The sequence below is a fragment of the Delphinapterus leucas genome, chromosome 8 (assembly GCF_059928025.1).
Source record: "Delphinapterus leucas isolate spDelLeu-1000000601 "Yukka" chromosome 8, BTC_Dleu_Yukka2, whole genome shotgun sequence".
NCBI classification, from domain to species: Eukaryota; Metazoa; Chordata; class Mammalia; order Artiodactyla; family Monodontidae; genus Delphinapterus; species Delphinapterus leucas.
The window spans coordinates 91,846,818-91,869,859 of NC_143136.1; the positions used below are offsets into that span (position 1 = coordinate 91,846,818).

Here is a 23,042-nt window from a genome sequence, read left to right on the forward strand (position 1 = left end):
GTGGCCTCTCCCGTTGCAGAGCACAGGCTCAGCGGCCATGGCTCACGGGCCCAGCTGCTCTGCGGCATGTGGGATCTTCCCAGACCGGGGCATGAACCCGTGTCCCCTGCATCGGCAGGCGGACTCTCAACCACTGCGCCACCAGGGAAGCCCTATGGGATTTGATTTTATTGTGATTGTGCCCCCTCCTACCATCTCATTGTGGCGTCTCCTTTGTATTTGGATGTGGGGTATCTGGTGAGTTCCAGTGTCTTCCAATTGATGCCTGTTCAGCAGTTAGTTCTTTGTTCCCCTTCTGATGAGAGGTCTGTTAGAGGCAATCAGCTATCTAGTGCCTAGCTGGTTTCCTTGGAAATGGTGCCATTTGGATCTCAGTGTTGGTCTCTGTTATTAACAGGTTTTGCACACAATAAGTTTGAGCTTTGGTGAGAGAAATTTCAGGCTGCTGAGGTCTGTATAGCCTCTACCCCTCTATCAGGGGCTCATTGAACATGAGCTCATTGAGCAAACATCAGAGTGCCTGGAGAGAGAGGCTGACTTCAGAGAATGAGTGTTGTGTATCTAATTATTGAGAGCGTCTGATGTGGATAACCTCTGGTGGGTATTTATGTAGAACATTTTTATACTCTGTGCCAAGATATACATCAACTTTCTTCACTCTCAGACCTCACTGTCAACTATTTTCAAGTCTGTAATTTATCAGCCAGCATATAGTGTCACCTAGGAATTGGTGTCAGTTTTTACCATGAGCCATCTCCATCTTATGTAAAGTGGAAAACCAACCCACTGGGAAGATACCCCATCACCACTCTCTTTCTCTTTTCTCCATTTCCACCTAGGACAGAACACTGTGTATGTACAATTAATAATGCAGATCTTTCCTTTTCTCTTTTTCCATTAACGGGTCTTACAGTGTTTTCTGTGAGGCTGTAAGTCCGATGAGGAAGAGACAGTGAAGCAGAAGGTGTAGGCACTGAAATCTGAACCACTTTGTGCATTTTACCCACACACTCTGGATTGCTAGTGTTGGATTGTGTGCAATTTCCACTTTACAGTGCAGTGACTGCTGAAAATGTCCCAATTTTATGATTGGTAAATGTACAACACCAAGTACATAATAAGTGATTTAGATTGCATAGATACTTGGTACCCTGTAGTCATGTATTCAGTTTCTTCTTGTGCCCAGTCAGCAAAGCAGAGGCTGCTTTCCAACTGGAGTATAGTTGTCAGGTAAAGAAGGCCAGCAGGACATAACCCAGCTCCAGAGTGCTCAGGGTCTGCACTGTGGTTCTTCTATGGGAGTTTGCTAGATGCTTTATTCAGCATCTCTCTAGCACAGATATTTCCAGAACAGTATGTCTACAAGTCCCAAGTCCCAAATGACAGGGCGGCATGCACTGTACTCTATACTTGCTGCAGAGCCTTTTTGCTTCAAGCCCTCACTCAAAATCAGGAGGCTTTCAGTTAACACAGTAAATACCTTGAAACAGTGTGCTGGAATAAATGATAGTTACCCCCAAATTTAGAGTACCACTACCATTGTGTCTCTTTCTTCGTTGGTGAGCCGCCATCCTATCCACGGGCTCTGCTCTCACAGAATCCTCTGTGAGAACCCATACAGAACCCATGGATACAGAGGGCTGACTGCACTGCACCATTTTATATAAGGGACTTGAGCATCCACAGATCTCGGTATCTGTGGGGATCCTGGAACCAATCCCCCGCCCATATCAATGGACGGCTGTGTAGCAGGGGTTTTTTTGGTGGTGGTGGTGGTTGGGTTTTTGTTGTTATTGTTTTGTGGTGTTGTTTTTTTTGTTTGTTTATTTTATAGAAGATACTCCAGAGTGTTACAGATCAGTGGGTCCAGGAGCCTCACTGTGGCAGGCCTCTAAATGTTCATGGGTATTTGGTGCCCACCTCTGGCACACATTTGTTAGTTCTTACTCATTAGGTTCAAAGAGGAAAATATTATCAATATAAGGAGCCAGAATAATATTTTTTTGGCTATCAGGAAAATCAAGCTCCCTTTGGAATATATTATGGACAGAGAAGAGGAGGTTAGTATAGTTCAGTGACAAGATAATAATAGCATAGTCTTGTCCCAAAGATGTGAGGACAAACAGCTTCTAACTAACTTTGCACATAGTAATAAGGGGAGAAGTCGTCAAGTTAATATCTGTATACTGGGTGCCAAGGAATGTGTTGTTTTGTTCCTGAAAACGACCACATTCACGAAGACCACTGTAATTGACATCATTGCCTCATTAAGTTTGTGCTGATGTATATTAGAAAACATGATGGCTTTTGCACTGTTCAGACAAGATAAAAGGGAATGAATGGCTCTCATTACGAGGGTCAGAAGATCATTTTTTGAGGACTGCTGACTTAGAACACCAGTTGGTTACCTGAGCCAAAGAACAAGGGCTATTATGATAGGTAGGGTTCTCAAAATATGATGCCCAGACTAGAAGCATTGCTATCACTTAGAAACTTAGACATGCAGATTGATGGGCTCCATCAAAGCCCTACTGAGGCAGAGACTTTGGAGGTGGTACCCAGCAATCTGTATTTTAACAAATCCTCCAGATGACTCTGGTGTATGATAATATTTGAAAACTACTGTTCTCTACTTCTTAAATCTATACCAAGTCTTAATTCTTGGACAGTGTAAATCATCACAGGATGTCTTTGAGCTTTTGAGATGGATTGGAGTCATCAGTCTACCTATGACCTGACCTCCGTAAGTCCCCTCTGTGATTTGTGAAACATATTAATATTTTCAGTACCTAGGGATTAGCATTAGTGACTAGCCAGTACCTAATTATATCCAGAAGGTCTGTGCATTTCCACTTGTGTAATGCACAGAAATGGTGGGAAATGGCCACAGGCATCTCTGGGTAAGGCTCGATCTGTGATTTTTAGTATACTGCTCTGGTTACATTGTAAGGTCTGCTTTTCTATCAAGGGATTCTAGGTCCCTTAAATTAGTTTAAGTCTGGGCATTTTATAAGAGGCCACAATTCTCTAGTTAGTCATATCTGTGCCACCAGACATAGACTCTTTCTCCCTATATATGTAAAGCACTGCCTTAATAAACTTTAATCTATTTTTTAATTGAAGTATAGTTGATTTATAATATTTGTTAGTTCCAGGTATACAGCAGAGTGATTCAGTATTTTTACAGATTAGATTCCATTATAGGTTATTACAAGATATTGGGTATAATTCCCTGTGCTATACAGTAAATCCTTGTTGCTAATCTATTTTATGTATAGTAATTTGTATCTGTTACTCCCATAGCCATACTTTGTCCACCCCGCCCTTTGGTAACCACAAGTTTGTTTTCTGTGTCTGTGAGTCTGTTTCATTTGTATATACATTCATTTGTATTGTTTTTTAGTTTCCACACATAAATTATATCATATAGTATTTGTCTTTATCTGACTTATTTCACTAAGCATAATATTCTCTAGATTCATACACATTGCTGAAATTGACAATATTTCATTCTTTATTATGACTGAGTAATAATTTATGGAGATTTTATATATATATATAAAATCTCCACATCTTCTTAAGCCAATAACTTGTTGATGGGCACTTGAGTTGCTTCCGTGTCTTGGCTATTGTAAATAGTGCTGCTATGAACATTGAGGTGCATGTATCTTTTTGAATTAGTGTTATCATTTTTCCAGGATATACACCCAAGAGTGGAATTGCTGGATCATATGGTAGTTCTATTTTTAGTTTTTGTGAAGAACCTCCATACTCTTTTCCACAGTGGCTGCACCAATTTACATTCCCACCAACAATGTATGAGGTTCACTTTTCTCCACATCCTCTCCAACATTTGTTATTTGTAGAATTTGATTCTGACAGGTGTAAGGTGATATCTCATTGTAGTTTTGATTTGCATTTCTCTGATAAATAGCAATGTTGAGCTTTTTTTGTGTGTGCCTGTTAGTCATCTGGATGTCTTCTCTGGAGAGATGTCTATTCAGGTCTTCTGTGCATTTTCTGATTGGGTTATTTTTTTGATACTGTGTTGTATGTATATGTTGGTTGCATTGTTTGCAAGTATTTGCTTTCATTCCATAGGTTGTCTTTTTATTTTGTTGATGGCTTCCTTTGCTGTGCAAAAGCTTTTAAGTTTAATTAGTTCTCATTAGTTTATTTTTGCTTTTATTTCCTTTGTCTTAGGAGACTGATCCAAGAAAATATTACTATGATTTATGTCAAAGAGTGTTCCACCTGTGTTCTCTTCTAGGAGTTTTATGGTTTCAGGTCTTACATTTAGGTCTTTAATCCATTGTGAGTTTATTTTTATATATGGTGTGAGGGAATGTTCTAATCTCATTGGTTTACAAGTGGCTGTCTAGCTTTCCCAGAACCACTTGTTGAAGGGACTGTCTTTTCTCCATTGTATAATCTTGCTTCCTTTGTCATAAATTAATTGACCTTAGGTGCACACGTATATTTCTGGGCTCTCTATTCTGTTCCATTGATCTGTGTGTCTGCTTTTAGCCAATATCATGCTGTTTTGATCACTGTAGCTTTGTAATATAGTCTGAAGTCTGGGAGGGTTAAACCTCCAGCTTTTTTCTTTTTTCTCGGATTACTTTGGCAATCCAGGGTCTTTCATGGGTCCATATACATTTTAGGATTATTTGTTCTAATTCTGTGAAAAATGTCCTGGGTATTTTGATAGGGATTACACTAAATCTGTAGATTGTTTTGGGTAGGTTGACCATTTTATTGATAATAATATTGATTTTTCCAATCGAAGAGCATGGGGTATCTTTCCATTTCTTTGAATCATCTTCATTTTCCTTCATCAGTATTTTACAGTTTTCAGAGTATAGGTCTTTCACCACCCTAGGTAAGTTTATTCCTAGGCTTTTTTATTCTTTTTGATGTAATTTTAAAGAGGATTTTAAAAAACTTCCTCTTTCCTATAGTTCATTATTAGTGTATAGAAATGCAACAGATTTTTGTATGTTAATCTTTTTTTTTTTTTTGCAGTGTGCAGGCCTCTCACTGTTGTGGCCTCTCCCGTTGTGGAGCACAGGCTCTGGACGCATAGGCTTAGCGGCCATGGCTCACGGGCCTAGCCGCTCCACGGTATTTGGGATCTTCCCAGACCGGGGCACGAACCCGTGTCCCCTGCATCTGCAGGCGGACTCTCAACCACTGTGCCACCAGGGAAGCCCTGTATGTTAATCTTATATGTTGTAACTTTGCTGAATTCATTTATTAATTCTAATAGTTTTTAGGTGGAGATTTTAGCGTTCTCTATACGCAGTATCATGTCATCTGCAAAGAGTGACTGTTTTACCTCTTCCTTTTCAATTTGGATACAGTCTATTTCTTTTTCTTGCCTGATTGCTGGGGCTAGGACTTCCAAAAATATGTTAAATAGAAGCAGCAGGAATGGGTATCCTTGCTCCTGGTTTGGAGTGCTAAAGCCTGTGCAGGGCTTAAGGCAGGACTTCCTCTCTGCACCAGGGCTGTCAGGGGCAGAGTCTTCTCCCCAGGTGCTGGAGCAGAAGCCCTGAGGGTCAAGTTTGAGCAGGCTCTGTTCCCTTAGAGTGCATGTTTTGCCCCAAAGGAGGGGAGTGCTGAAATAAGTGAGGGTTGTGCACTCACTAAGGTTCCACATGCTGCCTGTGTAGCTGTTCACTGCTCTGCTTTGACGAAGGCCAAGGTTGTGTCCCTTCCCCTGTTGTGGTTGTCCCATATCTAGTACCAGACTGCGGCATAGGGTAGGTGGAGCTGACACATTCGCTAGGCTGGGGCTGGGGTTCGGGCCATCGTGGCTGAAGGAATTGAAGGGGTGGCACTGCTATCAGAAGTTTATGTTGCTTCTGTGGTGCTGATTGAGTATCAACACTGGCTGCTGCTGGCCCTCCTGGAACACACCTCAGGCCCCTGAGCCTCCTGTGCATCCCTGGATCAAGTCTTCTCCCAGGACCTGTCTGCCCCAGATCCCTCACTAAGCAGTGGTGTGGAGTGAGTAGAGCAGGGCTGTTCACCCAGCTTGGACTGGGGAGTGCAGCAAGGTGACAGCTGCCAGTGCAGAACTCTTTCTGCCCTGTCTATTTGCTAGATGGCACCCACACACTCCTTGCAAGTGGAGTCTAGGCTTCTGCACCCCTTTTATCTATCCTAGTGGTTCTCCCAGCAACCAAGGGGGCTTGTCTCCTCTGCAGGGGACCCCAGGACTGGGACTCCCAGTTTGAGGCTCAACCTGCTGACTCCCCAGGGTAAGTATCTGCCCTTGCTGCCCTTCTTTTCCTTTCATATCCCTCCCAGGGTCACTGGTCCCAACCTGATACCCCTTTTCCATCTACCTGGTTATGTGGAAATCCCTTGATTATATAGGAGTTCTGCTGGCTTCCAGTTAGTTTTCTGTAAGAATTGTTCTACACGTAGATGTATTTTTGATGAGTTTGTGGGGAAAGGTGTGCTCCATGTCCTCCCACTCCACCATCTTGGTCCGACTTCTCAATCTATTTTATTTCTAGGGAACTTGTGATCAATTAACAATCACCACAGACCCCTATGGGTCAGAATATTCTGATTATCATACTGTTCCTGTGAATTTTGGTGAAAATTGTGCCGAAGTTTTGTTGCTGACTTTTCAGTATAACAACCTGACCTTCCCATGTAGAGTCTTATTATTCTCTTTAGAAGCAGGGATCTCAATTCCATTGCAGCATCCTCCAGCATTATCTCTGACCTGCAGAAGTTAGCTACCAGAGAACTTGTTTTGGAAGCTGGTGCTCTGTTGTCAATGTATTTTTTTTTAAATTTTTCTTTCAGTTTTATTGAGATATAATTGACATAGAACACTGTACAAGGTTAAGGTATACAGTATAACGACTTGACTTACATATATTGTGAAATGATTACCACAATAAGTTTAGTTAACAGCCAGCTGGGGGAGCCAGATGTCCACCCCGGGTTCTCTTTATCCCAGCGGAGGAACTACCTGTAGGCTCAGGGGAGTCCTCTAGGTTTGGTGCTGTTCCAGCCCCGGGGAAGGGCGAGGTGGTCAGTGTGTAGCCATTACTGTTACCCTTCTAATGCCGTCCATCTCTGTCTCTGAGGTGCAGGGTGTGCTTCAGCCACACCCCCATGTGCTAGGATTTTCAGTGTCCATAAATAGTTCTTAGTTGTTCTTGGAAGGGGGAGTGAGGTCAGGAACAACCTCTGACACCATCTTGGTGACATCGCTCTCCCAATTTGCCAATGTATTTCTTAATGCATTTCTGAGCCTTCCATGAAGATAAACTGAGTGGGTGGCTGAGCAGCTTCAGAGTAGTTCCATTCAGACATCTCCATCTCCTTGAGCTTTTGTTCTCTTCTTCTAGAGAAGGTTTAATCCACCATTGAATCCAGGCTTAAATTAGCCAACCTAGATGTCTATTAATATGACTCCTAGATGCTCAAGGTAACACATTAAATCATGAATTCTGGGTGACAGTATAAACTCAGGTTAATAAAGTCTTATATTGTTTTGCATTTTTGGTCTAACATCCCTAGAATCTTCTCACATGAATGCTCCTCATATTCCTGCCTAAACAAATTTGATGAATATTTTCATTTTTCTCACCAGGTCTATACTTGATATTGTGATCTAATTCTGTGAGCCTCTAGGAAGTAAGTAGTGACGGTAATTGGTCCTGAGAAGAGTTGGCATCTTCTGTGATAACAACTTTCAAATGTTTCTATGCAAGGAGAAAGCTAGTTCCATTAAAAAAAATAAAATGGGGAGAGGAGGTGTCTGTTTGGTAAAGGAGTCCTAGGGATATTTGATGGTTTAAAGCAGCAGTCCCCAACCTTTTTGGCACCAGGGACCGGTTTCATGGAAGACAGTTTTTCCATTGATTGGGGGGATGGTTCAGGTGGCAATGTGAGCAATGGGGAGCGGCAGAGGAAGCTTCGCTCGCTCCCCCACTACTCACCTCCTGCTGTGTGGCAGGGGTTGAGGACCCCTGGTTTAAAGTTCACAAGATTATTTGTGTCTGCTTAAATGCCCTGTCCCCATATCTCAGAGTCCCATGATTATAATCAAGACTTGGGCTTATGTTCCAGCCATAATTGTCTGGATTCACCAGCTGGCATATAGGTGTTCTAATTTTTCACCTAAGTTCTAAATTGGCATTCAGGGCCTTTGATTTCTTTCTTTTCCTTGCTTGCACTCTCCTGCATCTTTTTAATCACCTTTGTCATCATAACAATGAAGAGTCATACATGATCTCTCAACGTGTTATATTTTATTTTCACTCCATGACACTTTACCACAAATGTTAATCTGGGTATTTGTGAATCCATTACATTGTCATCAATTACTAGAGCAAGAAAGTAATTTGTGTTCTTCTTAAACATATGAGCAATGCAATATTAGAGTCCCATTTCCTAGGGTCACTTGTACAAATTACTTGATCTCTCAGAATTTAAGCAGAAAAGAAGTAACTTACTCAGTTGATTAATTTGAGTTTAATAAAAATATTTTAAAGTAAGTGAGCAGGATTAAGGGAAACCAACAGTCACGGGCAAGTATCTCTCTTATGTCTGAAGGGGCAAAGGACAGGAGACAGAGTGAGTGGGAACCAGAACCAGGAGGGAGAATCTCTAGTCTTATGAGAGAGTCACTTGACAGAAGCTGTAACCTTCACTAAAGGGATGTAATCAATCCATTGCAATCCAGCAGGGAGGTGGGTGGATGAATAAATACTCTCTCTTTGCTCTCTGATCTCCTGCAATTACCTCTTATTGGCTGATGTCTAACAGAATCCAGAGTTCAAGGGAGCCCATTATGTAGTCCATAAATTCAGTCTTCCAGAATTGGAGAAGAATTGAGAGTAGGTCTGGAGAAGTCATGGAAAACATCTAAGATACACTCCCATTTATTTGAGTTTTCTTTATTGCCTCTAAATAAACTATTATCCTACAGAAAGGTCTATATTTGGAGGGGCTTACTATTTAAAATGGCATTTTAAAAATTGCATTTCTAACTATATTTCTGTTGGTATAAGGAACGGCAGTGGACGTCGATATATTTTTGGTTTCAGGTATACAACATAATGATTTGATATTTGTACGTATTACAAGATTATCACCACAATAAGTCTACTTGACATCTGCCACCATACATAGCTACAAATTTTTTCTTATGATGGGAACATTTAAGATTTACTCTATTAGTAACTTTTAAATATACAATAATGTATTATTAACTATAGTAACCATGCTGTACATTACATCCCCAGATCTTATTTATTTTATAACTGTAAGTTTTTACCTTTTGACTTCCTTCATGCATTTTACACCCCCCCAAAACCCTACCTCTGACAACCACCAAACTATTCTCAGAAGCTATGAGCTTGTTTATATTTTATTTTGTTTTTAAGGTTCCATATATGAGAGATCATTGGTATTTGTCCTCTGTCTGACTTATTTCACTTAGCATAATGCCCTCAAGTTCCACCCATGTTATCACAAATGGCAAGATTTTATTCTTTTCTATGGCCAAATAATATTCCATTACATAGATATACCATAATTTCTTTACCCATTCATTCATGGATGGACATCTAGGTTGTTTCCATTTCTTGGCTATTATAAATAATGCTACAATGAACATGGGGGTGCAGATATGTTCTCAACGTAGTGTTTTCCTTTTCTTTGAATAAATGCCCAGGAGTGGATTGCTGGAATATAGCAGTTTTATTTTAAATTTTTTGAGGAACCTCCATACTGTTTTCCATAGTGGCTGCATCAATTTACATTCCCACCAACAGTGCACAAGTGTTCCCTTTTATCCATGTCCTTGCAAACACTTGTTATTATTGTTTTATTGAAAATGGTTATTCTAGTGGGTATGTGATATCTCATTGTGGTTTTGATTTGCATTTCCCAGATGATTAGTGATGTTGAGCATCTTTTCACATACCTGTTGGCCATCTGTAGGTGATCTTTGGGAAAAAAGATCTAGTCAGATGTTCTGCCTAATTTTTAATTGGATTTTGTTTTTTGTTTGTTATTCAGTTATATCTATTCTTTATGTATTTGGATGTTAGCTCATTATCAGCTTTATGATTTGCATATATTTTGTCCCATTTGGTAGGTTGTCTTTACACTTTGTTGATGGCTTCCTTTGTTGTTCAGAAGCTTTTTAGTTTGATACGGTCCCCCTTGTTTATTTTTGCTTCTATTTCTTTTGCTTTGATGAGAGATCCAAAAAAATCATCAGCAAGACCAAAGTCAAGGAGCTTACCGCCTATATTTTCTTCTAGGAGTTTCATGGTTTTAGAGTTCCATGGCTACATTCAAGACTTTAATCCATTTTGAGTTGATTTTTGTGTAAGGTGTAAGATAGGGATCCAGTTTCATCATTTTGCATGTAGCTATCTGGTTTTCCCAACCCACTTATTGAAGAGACTTTCCCCATTGTATATTCTTGGCTCCTTTGTCATAACTTAATTTGTCATATAGGCATGGGTTTACTTCTGGTCCCATTGATCTATGTGTATGTTTTTATGCCAATATCATACTGTTGTGATTACTATAACCTTGTAATATAGTTTGAAATCAGGGAGCATGATGCCTCCAGCTTTGTTCTTCTTTATCAAGATCGCTTTGGTTTTTGGGGTCTTTTTTGGTTCCATACAAATTTTGAGATTGTTTGTTCTGTTTCTGTGAGAAATGCCATTGGAATTTTGATAGGAATTGCCTTGAATCTGTAGATTGCTTTGAGTAGTATGGGCAATTTAACAATACTAATTTTTCCCATCTATGAGCACAGAATATCTTTCCACTTGCTTGTGCCTTCTTCAATTTCTTTCATTAATGTTTTATAGATTTCAGTATACAGGTCTTTTACCTCCTTAATTCAATGTATTCCTCGGTTGTGTTTTTTTTTTTAATTGAATTGTGGGACATATGTTTGGCTATAATTTTTTTTTAACATCTTTATTGGAGTATAATTGATTTACAATGTTGTGTTAGTTTCTGCTGTATAACAAAGTGAATCAGCTATACATATACATATATCCCCATATCCCCTCCCTCTTGCGTCTCCCTCCCACCCTCCCTATTCCACCCCTTTAGGTGGTCACAAAGCACTGAGCTGATCTCCCTGTGCTACATGGCTGCTTCCCACTAGCTCTTCCTAGGTATTTTATTCTTTTTGATGCAGTTGTAAATGGGATTGTTTTCTTAATTTGTCTTTCTGGTTATTCCTTGTTAGTGTATTGAAATGCAGCTAATTTTTGTATATTTATTTTGTGTCCTGTAACTTTACTGAATTATTCTGTTAGTTCTAACAGTTATTTTGGTGGAGACTTTAGGGTGTTTTATATATAATATGTCAGCCGCAAATAATGAAAGTTTTACTTCTCTTTCCAATTTGGATGACTTTTATTTCTTTTTCTTGTCTAATTATTTTGGATAGAACTTCCAATATTATGTTGAATAAAACTGATGAGAGTGGGCATCCTTGTCTTGTTCCTGATCTTAAAGGAAAAGCTTTCAGCTTTTCACTGCTGATAATGAAATGATGCTAGCTGTAGCCTTGTTATATATGGCCTTTATTATGTTGAGTTATGTTCCCTCAATACCCAGTTTGTTGAGAGTTTTTGTCATAAATGGATATTGAATTTTGACAAATGCTTTTCCTCCCTCTATTGAGATGATGATATAATTTTTTTATCCTTCATTTTGCTAATGTGGTGCATCACATTTATTGATTTTGTAGATGTTGAATCATCCCTGCATCTCTAGAATAAATCCAGCTTGATCATACTGTGAATTTGGGTTGCTAATATTTTGTTGAGGATTTTTGTATTATGTTAATCAGGGATATTGGACAGTAATTTTTTTTTCTTTTGAATTCCTTGTCTGATTTGATATGAGGATAATGCTGGCCTTGTAAAATGAGTTAGGAAGTGTTCCCTTCTTTTCTAATTTTTTGGAGACTTTGAGAAGGGGGTGGTATTAATTCTTTGAATGCTTGGTAAAATTCACCAGTGAATCCATCTTGTCCTGGACTTTTCTTTGTTGGGAGGTATTTGTTTACTGATTTGCTCTCCTTACTAGTAATCAGTCTGTTCAAATTTTCTATTTCTTCATGAATCAGTCTTGGTGGGTTGTATATGTTTCTAGAAACTGATCCATTTCTTCTAGATTGTTGAATTTATTGACATATAATTGTTCATAGTAGTCTCTTATCCTTTATATTTCTGTGGCATCAGTGATAACATCTGTTTCATTTCTGATTTTATTTATTTGGGCCCTCTTTTTTTCTTCGTGAGTCTGGACAGAGGTTTGTTGATTTTGCTTATCTTTTCAAAGAACCAGCTCTTAGTTTCATTGATCTTTTCTATTTTTTTAATCTCAATTTTATTTATTTCTCCTCTGATCTTTATTATTTTCTTTCTTCTACAAACTTTGGTCTTTGTTTGTTCTTCTGTTTCCCTGAGGTGTCATGTTAGATTGATTATTTGAGGTTTTTCATGTTTACTGTTGTAAGCATGTTTTCCTATAAACTTCCCTCTTAGAACTGCTTTTGCTGCATTCCCTGTTTTGGTATGTTGTATTTCCATTATTATTTCTCTCAAGGTATTTTTTTAAATTTCTCTTTTGATTTCTACTTTGACCCATTGGTTGTTTAGTAGCATGTTATTTAATCTTCACAATTTGTGATTTTTTTCAGTTTGCTTCTTGTAATTGATCTCTAGTTTCTTGCCATTGTGGTTGGAACAGATGTTTTATATGATTTCAGTCTTCTTAAATTCATTAAGACTTCTCTTGTGCCCTAATATATGATCTATCCTGGAGAATGTTCCATGTGCACTTGAAAAGAATGTGCTTTTGATGGAATGTTCTGTATACGTCAAGTTCATCTGGTCTAACCTGTCATTTAAGGCCAATGTTTCCTTATTGATTTTCTGTTTGGATGATCTAGCCATTGATGTAAGTGGCACATTAAAGTCCTTTACTGTTATTGTATTGCTGTCTGTTTCTCTCTTTAGGTCTGGTAAATTTTGCTTTATATATTTAGGTGTTCCTGAGCTGGGTGAATAAATATTGATAAATGTTATACGGTTGATCCTTGAACAATGCAGGGGTTAGTGGTGTTGACATCCCATGAAATCAGAAATTTGCATATAACTTTATAGTCAGCCCCTTGTATAGATGGTTCCACATCTGTGAATTCAACCATGGATTGTGGAGTACTATAGTATTTTTTGAAAAAATCAACATAAAAATGGACCTTTGCAGCTCTCTCTCTCTCTCTCTCCCCCTTTCTCTCTTTCTCCCCCCCCTTCCCTCCCTCCCTCCCTCCCTCTCTCCTTTTAGGATCCCTATAATGTGAATGTTAGTCTACTTGATATTTTCTCATTAGTCTCTTAAGCTATCTTTACTTTTATTTTTAATCTTTTTTATTTTTTCTGCTCTGATTGGATGAGTTCAAATGCCACGTCTTCAAGTTCACTGATTCTTCTGCTTCATCTAGTCTGTTGTTGAACCCCTTTGGTGTAATTTTAGTTTGGTAGTTATATTTTCTGTCTCATTGTTGAAGTTCTCACCATATTTATCTATTCTTCTCCTGAGTTCAGTGAGCATCCTTATGACCATTACTTTTAACTCTTTATCAGGTGAATTACTTATCTATGTCTCATTACATGTTTTCTTTTGTTTCTTTCTGAGTTTTATCTTGTCATTTTGTTTGGAACATTTCCTTTGTTTCTTCATTTTACTTGACTCTTTGTGTTAGTTTCTATGTATTAGATGAAACAGTCAAATCTCCCAGCCTTGAAGAAGTGGCCTTGTGTAGGAGATTAACCTTATTGTTCAACCCTTCCCTAGCTCTTGGTTATCTTTCAAACCTTTATGATTGTCCCAGCAGCCTATTTTATTTCTAATAGCTTCCAGTAGTTGAGTATTTGCCAGGACCTGTCAGTATCCCACAGGGGAGGATCTCGGTCAGCACCTAGATTCAGGCTGATGCAAGCCAGATCCTAAGGCAGCAGCTTTTAAAATGATCAAATATATATAGTCCTGTGGGACCACAATTGTATGACCTACTGGCCACCAGAGCCAGGCCATCTCGAGTCGTCACCTGGGTGTCAGTTGCAAAACTCCATTCTCCAAGCAGGTGTATAAACTCCTATCTGGGTGATACTGGGGAACTGTAGCAAGGCAGAGGGAGAGTGCAAACATAGCATCCATTGGCCTACATTCCCTGAGAGCACCTCCATAGGCCTCTCAATGTGTGCCCAAACCTGAAGCCTGGCCCTCGGGCTGAAACTCCAGAACAAGCAAATAGGCCTCTTTCATAGAAAGGCTTGGGGTGTGTTTCAGTCTGCTATCTGTGCAGTGCCCTGGGGGTGTAGCCTGCCGAGAACTGCAGGGGTGTTGCAGTCCCTGGGACCCAGTAATGCAAGCCACTTGACCACCAGGGCCAGGGGCTCAAGGGGTGTCCCCTGGGTGGCAGTCATAGAAACTGGGGTGCCAGATGTGTGTCAGAGCTCCCCTCTGGGAGACACTGGCACTCAAGAGCACTGCAGAGGGAGAGCACACATATAATGCTGACCCTCCAAGGTCTCTGGAAAGCGTTATAGTCAGCCGTTAGATGTGTGTTTAATTAGAATTCTGCTCCTCAGGCTGAAGCTATGATGAGAAACTAATAGGCCTCTTTCACAGAAAGATTGAGCTCCTGGGTCTATTGCCTTTTGCTGAGCCCTAGGAGTGGTCACTCTTTAAGAATTATTTGTCGGTTGCTTTTAGTCCTGTGGGACCTGTGAGCATAAACCCCGCTGGCCACCAGGGCCAGGTGATGTAGAGCTGTCCCCTGGTAGCAGCCACTAAAATTGGGGCACCAGACAAGGGTATAAGTTCCTTTCTAGGGAATACTGGCAAGCTAGAGTAAGGCAGAGGGAGAGTGCAAAGATTGTCTCTACTGGCCTCTGTTTTCCGATAGCCCCTATGCATGCCCCTAGGTGTGTGCCAAACCAAAAGCCTGACCCTCAGACCAAAGCTCCAGGATAAGCAAATAGGCCTCTTTCTCAGAAAGATTGGGAGTGTGTTTCATTCTGCTGTCTGTGCAGTGCCCTGGGGGTGGTAAACTGCCAAGAGCCATCCCTCCGATCGTTCTAGTCCCGCAGGACTGTCCCCCTGACCTCCGGAGCCAGGTGATCAAGGCACATGCCCAGGGTGGGCCCCACAAAAACCAGAGAACCAGAGAAGAAACCCAGAGAACCAGACACATGTAAAACTTCCCCTCTGAGAGATCCTGGCACACTGGAGTGTGGCAGAGGGAGAGCGTGCAGATGGTAACTGCTGGCTGGAGTGAGGCAGAGGGGGAGAATAAGGATAGTGCCGCTGGAAGGAAAAAGAAGATGGTAAGTGAAGATGGTGCCCACCAGCCCCTGACCCCAGAGATGATCCCAGCAGACTTCTAGGTATGTGGTAATGTAGATGCCTGCCCCTCAGGCTGATGCTTTAAGAGAAGCAAGTGAGCTTCTTTCATACAAAATCTGGGCAAGATCAGCTGTTTCCCTGGGGTGAGTGAGTACTGAGTGTGTGAGCCCTTTAAAAGCCGTTTCTCAGATTGCTATTGCCTTGTGGGTCTTGTGGTCATGACCCCCAGTGGTTTTCAAAGCTAGGTATTTGGAGGCTCATATCTCAGGTGCAGGTCTTAAAAGTTGGGGTGCCCAATGTGGGGCTCAAACCCTTCACTCTACAGGGAGAAGCTCCTGATGGGGGTCATTACTCCAGGGGCGGGCTTTATGGCAAGATTGTGTCTCAGCTTCTCCTACCCACTTCATTGTGGGGTTTTTTGTAGTTCACTTGATGTGTAGTCATGGTTTAGCTAGTTTTTAGGTTTTTCTCAGAGGAAATTGTTCCATATGTAGCTGTAGATCCAGTGTGTCTGTGAGAGGAGGTGAGTTCAGGATCTTTCTATGTTGCCATCTTGAACCAATGACGTCAATATTTTGATTTCCTATCTGTCTAACTTACTAAATTCTCTTATTTACAATTTTTTAATTTTTTTTTTTTTTTGCGGCACGTGGGCCTCGCACTGTTGCGGCCTCTCCCGCTGCGGAGCACAGGCTCCGGACGCGCAGGCTCAGCAGCCATGGCTCATGGGCCCAGCCGCTCTGCGGCATGTGGGATCCTCCCAGACCGGGGCACAAGCCCGTGTCCCCTGCATCGGCAGGCGGACTCCCAAGCACTGCGCCACCAGGGAAGCCCTTACTTACAATTTTAAGTGTGTCTGTATATTCCTTTGCATTATCTATTGAGACAGCTTTTTATCTGTAAATAATTTTTTTTCTGATTTCACAATCTTTGTAACTTTTCCTCCCATCTTTTTTGGTTTGTTTCTCACTGCCTCTTTGATCAGATCTTTATTCAAAATGAGCTGTCCAAAATGATTTGACCTTGATGGAATAAATAAATTTAAGTTTATACAGCAGCCTTCTTCTGTGGATTTCTTTTCTGCTGGCTTTTCAGCTGGTGGTTTCTTGGTAGCAACAGCCTTTTTTTCTTTCCCTCCAAAGCTTTCAAACACCAACAGTCTTTTCTTTCTACCCTACCACTGGCTTCTTGCCTGGAAACCCCTTCTCATCTGATTTGGCTTCTAGTGCTGTGTTGTCTACCTGGACTTTGTGATTCTTGGCCTGGTGAGGAATGATGTTCCAGTGCATGGTTTTTGCATATGGGTTTAGCTTCAACATGATTCTCAGATTTTTAAGTGGATTCTTCTGTAGGAGTCTGTGATGAATCTTCTTGCGTGGTTCTTGGATCTTTGGATCTCTGGGCTTTTCAAGATTCTGCTAAGGTCTGTATTGAGCATTTTATGCATGGGAAGGTTGCAGTCATTCTTGAGGGAGGCAGCTTCGCATCAAGTGCCACGCACATCACATCCTTTTGTGGAAAGCACTTTCAGTCCAAATGCAGAAACGTCCCACATGCCCACCAGGAGCAAGTTTCAACATGTTCGCTTTGCTTATTTTAAGCAGAGTGATTGTAGGAATGTTTCTGAAGTCCTTGATAATGCAGGGCTCCCTGTGCTGGATACAATTATAGCTTCTCATTTTGCTTTGCCAGCTCTCATTTGCTGAGAGGCATAGACCTTTTTGATATCATTCCAGGCCCTAAGCTTCTTAAGAAGCAAGATAACCTCCTTGGTCTTCTGGTAGCCTTCAGCTTTATCTTCAGCCACCAAAGGAAGTTCAGAAACTTCCTCAGTATGATGAGCTTTAGACAGGACCAGCACGGGCAAGGCTGAGACAGGGCACAGCAAATGGCACATCACTTCTGTGTTTTTGGTTGATGCCAACATGCAGCCCACAATACATATTTCCAAAAGCACCCTGGCCATAATCATGGGCTGAATACTCACTACCTCTTAAATAAAACTGTAGGTCACTTTGAAACTTTGTGGCATCCCTTGTGTTTTCTTTCTAAGACACACACGCTTATCGGACATCTCACTCTTCAAAGCAAGGAACGGACTTACTGGGTGCGGATTGTGGAGGTACCAGCAAGGTCATGCTAGTCTAAAGAAGAGTGACTTTGTTGGCAGTTCCAACCCAGAATTCTTGATGGCTATCTGGGGGACAGGTACCAACACTAGAACAAAAACAAACAAAGGTTTCTCAAAATTTGGGAACTGGACCAATGACCAGATGAAAAGCAAGCTGGATGTGCACATGTTCTGGGATGGCTGCCTGAAGCCCAGAGGATTTCTGATGCATTGTCTTTACGGACAGGCATTGCTTGCTGTGTGTATTGAGCTGGCATGAAAGTAGAGCAGCAACTGGGACACACTGGCTTTTGTCTCTTAATCTGCAAGCCCGTGGTTTTCTAGTGGGCAGAATGGTGACAGTGTAATGATGATTCTCAGCTCATATGAAAAAGCTAATTCTTTATGGTAATATAAATCCATCAACCATGAGCTGAGTATAGCTGTGAAGAAAATTTGTCAGGTTAAGCAATTAAAGCACCTTGGTGACACAATATTTGACAGAAACCACATTTCTGTTACCTTAAGGCATCCAAGTTGATCTTTTAAAGCATGACTTTCTCTTATTTTTTAAACTGTATTATTATAACACGTCACTTTTGAGCATCTAGCAATATACCATCCTGCCCTATTGCTCTTGAATTTGATATGAGTGAATGTCTGCCTTAAAATGCTCACAGTAACACGTTCTTTGCTCCCCAGCCCCCAGGGAACAATATGTTTTAATTAACATATACATTATACAGATATCTGCTCATCCTGGTTTTCTGCGTGAAAGGGATTGAGACTTATTCCACCAAAGAAGCAAAATCAACACACTCAAAGGCTGGGTACAGGTATATTAGCATTTCAGAGGCTCAAGTGTCATAACTGGTTTAACCAAACAAAGCCGTAATGTACATTTCAGAAAACTGCCAGGAAGGAAGATCAATTCTGTATTTTAATTGAATTCAAATAAATCCAGCACCATGTATCTGCACTCAGCATATCCCTACTAGGGTTTCTACAGATTATTTGCAATCAAAATCTTAAACTTGTTTGAAAAGAGACAAAACTGAAAGGTTTGTCCTCACAGAGTTACGGAAATATTTTGTGTCCTTAAGAGTGGTTAATGGTGACAAGCTATTTTTCAATTTCTACCTTGGTATAATTATTAAAATTTTAGACTTTAATAATAAATGTATTCATTTTGTTTGGGAGATGGACTGAGTGAATAGATGGTATATAATGCCTAGAGTCAGATTGATCAATGGTAGTGAAGAAAGCATACCAGCTATTATGTGTACATTTATATGTTTCTGCAAATTGATGTACATTTATATGTTTCTGCAAATTGATAGGAAATTGGTCTTTTAAAGGAAATGTAGGAAGCTAAGGAATTGGGATTACTCTTTAGTACTTAAAAAATTATTTTTCATCTATTCTGAATCTTAGGATGAGGCAAGATGCTGGTGTAGTGTTATAATATTTCAAAGATACAGTGCAGATGGAAAGCTGACAACTTGAAGATCTGTTTAAAGAATAAAATCAACAGAACACAGTTTTTCAGGTTAAAAATAAATTTATAGGATTTCTTTTTTCCTTCAAGTCTCTGTTTATTTGGCGCTCTAGTTTGTGTGAAACATTGTACCTTATTCTTCAGTTAAAATATAAAATATGATACGTTTCTTTTAGAAATGCTAATATTAGAGGCAATTATTCCACATCATGAAGCCCACCAGAGCTGCAGCATTGCACAACTGCAGTTGGAATTGTTCACATAGAAAATGGCAGCCCCACTGTGCAACTACTTGTGAATGGAGCTTGCCGGTGCTGAGCAATGCCCGGCAGCCTCCATGAGGGCTGTGAATGTTTCTCATCTTTTGTATCAAGTACATAAAGAGGAGGACTTGAAACTCTTCACTAGTTTTCCACTCTCTGTCTCTCCCCCACTACTGACAGCTCTTTAAATTACCTGAGTATCTTCTCCATTCCCCTGGAGGTGATTAGCCTCATTGGCTTGTCCTGTTATTGTGTCCAAGGGAGATGCAATACAGAGCCCTTAAGAGAGTACTAGCTTCTTTTTCTGTTAAAGATAAAAGAATGGGAACAATAAACCAGGATTCTTCAGTGACCCTATGTAGAGCACAGCCACACGTTCTTGCTTGACATCACAGACAAATCTGTATAAAGATCTTAGTTTGCAACGTGATACCCAGCCATTCTTAACATTGGTTAGGCTAGGAGATTGCAGATCATAGCCTGTCTTGGTTAAAAGATGAATACCCTAAGTACTTGCAGGCCTATTCTAGTGGATTCGTTACAACTTATTGATGGAATCATGTTTCAAAGTACTTACCTCATCTATAAAATGAGGATAATTCTTTCTTGGCTAATGTAGTGACTCTACAATGTATTAATATATTAACTCTTGAATGGTCTCAGAGCTCCTCTTGTTGGTCTTAAATTTGGGTCCCCCGAGGAAATGCGTACACACCTATGTATCTGTGTGTGTGTGTGTGTGTGTATATGTATATACATACATGTGTATCTATGTATACACATCTCTATATGTATTCTCAGACAATTTTAGTTATGAACAAACTTTCATAAGTTGTTTCTTGTGGCAATGGCTTTGGATCCTTTCAATTTATGATGCAATATTTAGTGATTGAAGATTTCTGTACATTTTTACCTCTTTTTATTCAATATCTCTGCCACATTTTGCTATCTCCTGCCTGTGCTCCAATTGCATGTTTCGTGGTAACTTTTTTTGTTATATGTAAGTACCATGATGTTAGCTAGGTATTAATCAGAGATGTTTGGGTAAAGGGTCTGATAATAGAAAACTTGGGGGAAAGTGCATATTACTCCATTTTAAAGACACCCTCTATAAAAATAATGTCTCTACTGAACATATTTACTAGGGGTGAGTGATCACACACAAAAAGTCCTTGGACTGCTCCCCTTGTGCTTTTAAATATGCAGCAAATCAGTAGTGTTTGGTAGGGCTTCCCTGGTGGTGCAGTGGTTGAGAGTCTGCCTGCCGATGCAGGGGACTCGGGTTCGTGCCCCGCTCCGGGAGGATCCCGCGTGCCGCGGAGCGGCTGGGCCCGTGGGCCATGGCCACTGAGCCTGCGCGTCCGGAGCCTGTGCTCTGCAACGGGAGAGGCCACAGTGGTGAGAGGCCCGCGTACCGCAAAAAAAAAAAAAAATAGTGTTTGGTAGAAAGATATTTGGGAGATTTGAGAAATAAGTTGAAGCTGTATTTTTAGTATCCAAAACAACAACAACAAAATGAGGCTCAAGTGGTTATTTATCCCTGAAATGAAAACCAAGCCCATGGAAAATAAACATGCATATCTAAAACTCTAATGTATTCATGGCCCTTCAGAAACACAATTCTGATTGGCTGTGTATCAAAATCTCTTTGGGATTACATTCTCCGGATTTTAAATTTATAAGGAAAACACTGCAAAACACAGCATCTGTCAGATATGATGTGAACTACTAGCTTAAGGCAGTTAATATTCCTACATTAGTTTGTACTCCATTTCTGTCGATGATGTCATATCTTTAAGAAGCTGGGTTTTCATTGATCTGACAAAAAATAAATACTGAACAAAAATCAACATGCAATGGGAAAGGAGGGTGGCAGCATCCAATCTGATGCCTTGATCTGATAAGTTCCAAGAGTTGGGGACTTCCCTGGTGGTGCAGTGATTAAGAATCTGCCTGCCAGTGCAAGGGACATGTGTTTGATCCCTGGTCTGGGAAGATCCCACATGCTGTGGAGCAACTAAGCCTGTGCATCACAACTACTGAGCCTGTGCTTTAGAGCCTGCGAGCCACAACTACTGAGCCCACATGCCACAGCTACTGAAGACCACGTGCCTAGAGCCCATACTCCGCAACAAAGAGAAGCCACTGCAATGAGAAGCCCGCGCACTGCAACGAAGAGTATCCCCTGCTCGCCACAACTAGAGAAGAGCCTGCGTGCAGCAACGAAGACCCAACCCAGCCAAAAATAAATAAATAAATAAATTTATTTAAAAAAAAAAGTTCCAGGAGCACAAATCCATTTAGTGTGTAACTGTGGCTATTTAAAAATGAAACATATTCTTTTTCTCTTTTAATTTATATGTATTGTTGATTCAAAAGTTACTAAGTTGTTAAGACATAAATTATTAAGTTGTCTGAACCTAACTACTTCATAAACAGAATGATTAGGTGTTGCTTTTGGCCTATCAAATATCATGGAAATATTACTGAGACACTAAGTGTCCTGTAAACCAAGGGAATCTGGGAACCTCTGAATTACACAGTTTTGTTGTTTGACGCTTGAAAACTTTGGATCTGTTGTTTTTCTTTGAAAATAATCAACAAGGGCCAAGTGATACTCTAGGAAGTGTTTTTTGGGGGGTGTGCGTATGATTTCTAGACTATGGCTAAATATTCCCCAGATCACCAGTCTCTAACTCCCAATGAATTGAACTGGCGTTTTCTTATTTAGATAGTTTAGTTTAGTTTAGTTCTACTTTCCACAACCCTCACTTCTGGTGTGAGACCGATGAGGCTGCTCCACGGTAGACATAGAAGTTCTTTACTAGGGGGACTCCTAGTGATTTGGTTCTGAGAAGCCCAGCCATAAGGAGGTGTAAATGGGAAACCATTTCACACTGCTTGATGAAGGAATTGTTACATCCAGGTTTGGGATTCATTCTTGGACCAACCTGAGAATGTGAAAATTATTCTCACCTTGGTCCTCATTCCAAAGGATGTAAAAATTATCTTAAATCTCCAGGGCAGCAATACAGAGTCAATTAGCAGACACCTTTCCTCTACCTCATGAAAAAGTCTTCACTCTTCAGTGTTTAGCTCAAATTCCATTTTCTTCCTGAGTCTCGCCTTAATCCCCCAAATGAAGTTAGTCCAAGGCTTCCTTGGATACTCGTTTATATCAGTGTTCCTTATTGTTTATTTGTGCTTCCCCTAGTTTGTAAATTCATGAAAAATAGAAATATACTTAGGAAATCTTTTTCCAGTTATCCTAATGAGCTTCATAATCTCAGCAGTAGCCACAGACTCAATGACTTCTTTGTCTTTTGGAAAACAAGTATCATTAACAAATTATTACTGTTGTCCATTGCAAGACTTCTTAACCTTCTGACACTCATATAAAATGATAATAATTCTATAACATATCAGGATAAATGGATAAGGGCATGACTGACTGAGGGGGAAGGCTCTGGTCACCCCCACTGTTGTGAGGCATTGATATCTCAGCGCACCTGTAACCCATGGGTGGCACACCAGTGCACTCTGATATATTGATTGGTAAGCTGGGTTTTATTGTACTTTGGTTACAATAACATCTTTGTGTATTCTCAGAAGACAACTTATAAACATTATAACAAATGTAATGTGTAAAACTTACAAAACTCCCATAAAATCTCTCTGTTCCAAAATCACTGAGCTTGCTATTTAACGTTGTTATTGAAGTACCGTGCAGAGCTTGCCA

The 23,042-nt window shown here is 40.3% G+C and overlaps 1 pseudogene; it reads right to left on the reverse strand.

The window, feature by feature from the left end:
* Positions 1-15,750: 15,750 nt before the first annotated feature.
* Positions 15,751-17,399, reverse strand: LOC111172932 (large ribosomal subunit protein uL4 pseudogene; annotated as a pseudogene).
* Between the last annotated feature and the right edge of the window lie 5,643 nt (positions 17,400-23,042).